This window comes from Lactuca saligna, chromosome 8, assembly GCF_052625555.1.
Source record: "Lactuca saligna cultivar CGN05327 chromosome 8, ASM5262555v1, whole genome shotgun sequence".
In the NCBI taxonomy this organism is placed as follows: domain Eukaryota; kingdom Viridiplantae; phylum Streptophyta; class Magnoliopsida; order Asterales; family Asteraceae; genus Lactuca; species Lactuca saligna.
In genome coordinates this window covers 59,777,831-59,782,319 of record NC_136424.1, presented here as the reverse complement: position 1 = coordinate 59,782,319, position 4,489 = coordinate 59,777,831, and positions in this window count along the sequence as shown.

Here is a 4,489-nt window from a genome sequence, read left to right as displayed (position 1 = left end):
TGAATGTAAGTTCTGTTTATGTTTATGTTTCTGTATTGACGATGACATCTCAAATGTTTTAAAATGAATAAAAATACTTTTCTTCGGAAATACTTTGACAACGTATTTATTATGTTTTACTGGGAACAAATTCCGTAACATTTTTATTAAAAGTGGTACTCTGATTTTTATAAAACATAAACAAAATCTATCTTTTCTGACCGTGAAAATGGGAATGTCCCATGTTCTCTTAATGAAGACAATTTTCATAAAATGTAATAATAGATAGATTTGCTCACAAAATTAAGTATGAAACATATAGAACCATTCGCTAAAACCACTTGAGTAGCTTAAAAGTATCTTTCTATTACATCAACTAGAACTCCCTCAAAAAAATCAAAATAAAAATTTAAGCAAAACTTACTTTGGTTGGCACAGAGAAATTGATGAAATTGCTATCGATCAAAGGCAATGTAAAGAACAAAAGAAACATAGGGTTTGGAAATCACTAATCACAAATCACAAAACAAATTTACAGATGAGTCAAGATCCTAATTTTACTATTACAACTAGAGGATCAGCTCTTATTTGCATCTTCCTTAAAGAATGTATAAGAAATACTTTACATTATATGATATGCATAGACACGGACAAGTAAGGACGTTAAATCTACGCTCTCAGTGCAAGAACTCCGGGGAAGCAGGGATGGAAAACTGCTTTATAGTCCCAATGTCATTGGAAAAAAAAACTACAAACAGAGTAGGTTGTTTCATCGAATTAAAAACCTACATTTGGACCTTATTTTTGAGTTTTATCAAGGTCAATATTCTTGAGGTACACAGATAATAATTGTGGATATATTTTTTTCATCTTCCTCCACATTAGGTATGAAGTTGAAATGCCGGACAATATGAATTTTATATCACAGACTCATCCTTCATTATTGTAAAAGGAACTTCACAATTTACATTTAACATAGATCTTACCAAAAGTTCACAACCACAAAAATTATGAAATCAAGCTAAGATTTATCTTCAAACCACAAATTTTCATGGCTTCCTACAAAAATATGTGCCTTCAAGAAGTGTGTTTGTAGAACCTAAAACCGATCGGCACAAATATGTCATCCTGTTCAGTAAAACCAAAAACTGTTCTACACAAAAATATCAAAATAATTGTCGTAAAATGGGTAATCGGGAATTATAGATAGAGAATGATGAAAAAACCTTACATGTTGAAGGAATCGAACAGGTGAAGTGTGAGCATGGAATCCGTAGCTGGATTTGAAACCTCAATCCTGTAAACTGTAAACCCACAGTACTATTTTCACATCCAACCCTGATTTTCCCCTTCTGCCAAAACAACACTCAGTTTGTCCAGTGTTTCATCAGAACCAAACATTTCCCATAAATATTCCGGCAAAGTTATGAAGGAGGGTACCGAAGAAGACTGGTTCGTCTGTGGCCGGGGCGTTAGACAGGACGGGAAAGAACCAAATGAGTGTCGATGTAGGAAAGAAGATGCCGAATCAACAGTGAGATGGGGGAGGGGTAAATCGGTAATAATACAAAGTATGATAAAATTATATAAACATTTCATGGAATTTATCAAATCTCATAATTTCATTATTTCTTGATTGTTTTTTATACAAATTGTGAAATAGTCTTCATGGTTTCATTTTCTAGCATGGTCGCGACCCTATAAAATGCCTTTTATACCATTCTATTTTCCTTTAGGGAGGAGGGAGTCATTCCCTCCCAACCTATTAAACTCACTGTCACATCATTTTTTTTCTTTTTTTTTTCTTCATCTTTCCCAACCCACAACACACGGAAGTCCTATCTTTTTGAACCCACTCAATTAAAATAAATACAAAACAATCAGATGTAAAATCTTAATTAGCAATAGAGTTACCGGCGGTACCACTCCCGCTTCAACGGGTTGGTTGATTGGATTGAGAAAGATAGGATTTATGTGTGTTGTGGGTAAGGAAATATGAAGAAAAAGAAGAGACAAAAATTAATGTGACATTGGGTTCAGTGGGTTGGGAGGGAACGACTCCCTCCTCCCTTAGAGAGAATTCTGTATATATCCTTATAAACTTTTATAATTACATCTATATATTTGTAACACTTCAAATTATATGTATATCCTAATAAAACCTATAAATTCACATATATACTAAAATAGTTAATTTAGCGATAATTAATATATTTAAAAGTTATAAACATTATCTTTAAACTAAATTATAATTAAATTACTATAATGTCCAATTGCAATCCATTCCATAATCAATCTCTTTATTCACGATTTAATTATTATTCGCTTCATATTTTTATACTTGATTATCACAACCTGGTTATTGCATATTCTTAATCGATTGCTAAACAATATATTTTATTTCCTACTGTCGATTTAAGAGACCTACGATTATTATATTTTAAACAATTTTGTTATTTATTTGGTTCTTTTCAGCTAGAGATAACATCATAGAAAACTAATTTTAATGTGGGTGTCGATATTTTTATAATGATTCATAAAGTAAATAGGTCAATAATAGAAATATAGGAGAAGGATAATATTGTAATGGCACAAATAATTATTTTCTTAATAGTTAAAAACCATTTTAAGGATTGTTTTTTTATTTTTTTCAATATATTAAACATGATTAAATTAAGTTTTTTGGTATATATATGAGTTAATATGTTTTCTAACGATATAAATGTAATTTGAAATTTTACAAAGATATAAACATAGGTATGAGTGTGTGTAAGGATATAAATGAAATTTCCCATTTCTTTTATATAGTTCCTTAAGTGACTTTAGCATAAAAAAAAAAAAAAAAAAAAAAAAAAAAAAAAAAACACACACACACACACACACACAAACACCTGTTCTAGTACCCCTAAACCCCACTCCTCTCTGTGTTCTTTTTTACGGTCCCTCTCCTCTATCTCAAAATTACATATCGGTCTCTCTAACCTAACCTGTCAGAGCCAAAATACACCCCTCAATCACATAGATTTGTGACGGATAACGGGGGAAGTTCAGAGGTTTGAGGCAACAACAGAGGTTGGTCTACATTCAACGACGGAGGTTGGTATCGATTTAACGATAGTGTCGGGAACTCCAATGGTGAAAGGCGAAACCCTCCACCATCATTTATCGTTGCCACATACCTTTATGTCCCACCCTTTAACACCACCGCCATTCTTCACCCGTGTATGCATATTAGAGCTCCATCCCCTTCGTATTTATCATTATTCATAGACCCTTGCTAATCGAATAAACACAAGTTTAAACTCACAATTACCCTCATACGTTCTTATTCTCTACAAATCAAGAAAATGACACCCTTTTTAATCTATGTGTGCATGTATATCAATGATGATTTTTGGTATTGATGATGTTGGGGCAATGGTGATGAACAAGGGAATCATATGTAGGTTTCTATATATGTTGCAGGTAAGGTAACATATCATTAGGTTGGAGGCTAATGGTGTTGGTGATTAAGGTGAACGATAATGGGGATGGTGGTAAAGTTTGGTGGTGGTCTGGTTTGTGCAACTTTAGCGTATTGAAGACTGCAAATTGCAACGACGTCTAATCCTTTTCTCTGTCGAGATCAAACGTCGGTGGGTTTAGTTTTGCTTCCTCTCACTAATTTGCAAGTTATTTGTTGCAATGAGGGTTTTAATGAAATTATTTATGGTTATTTCAGTAGAAAACGAGTGTAACACCCAAAGTAAGGAAGGCCAAGAAAGGAAAGGAAACCCTAAGTTTAAGGGATGACTCGTTGAGTCCAAGGAGGAACTCAGCGAGTCTGAGCGGGATTCGGGTCAAGGAGGAAGTGACCGACTCGACGAGTTTGGTCTGAACGAGGAAAACCCTAAATCCGGGACTTGGAGCCTATTTAAGCGTCCCATTCTCTACCCTAGGGTTCCTTTACTGCCTCTCTAACCCAGAACACCGAACCCTAAGCCCCATTGTTACTCTTTCAAGCTTCCAAGCCATTTTTGGGTGATTTAAAGGAAGAGGGAAGAGGGAAATCATTGAATCTTCAAGGATTGGCCTTAGATCCATAGTTTGTGGAACCTTTCAGAGTTATTGAAGGTACTAAATCGTTTCCTTCATTTAGATCTATTCTAGTTATGAGTTTTGGGGCTTTTAAGCCATGTTTAGATATTCATATGAGTTAGAATCCAAATCTGAGGTTGCTACTTCGGATCTAAGCTCAGTTGGGCCTGGTGAAGCATAAAGTATCTGCCCTTGAGTTCATTATAGAGCCTCCTTGCCTTAAACCCTAGCTTATGTTGTGATTATCCTAGATCTCCTTCTCTACACGTAAAGTTTGCAACTTTACGTGTAGAATAGGCTTGGGAAGGGCAGATCTATAGTTTGGAGTCCCTACATGACTCAAAAGTCCTCTGCATGTATGAATATCTGAATGGACTCAGCGAGTCCTTTGAGTGGACTCGGCAAGTAGCATGAAGATTAGGAGGAACTCGGC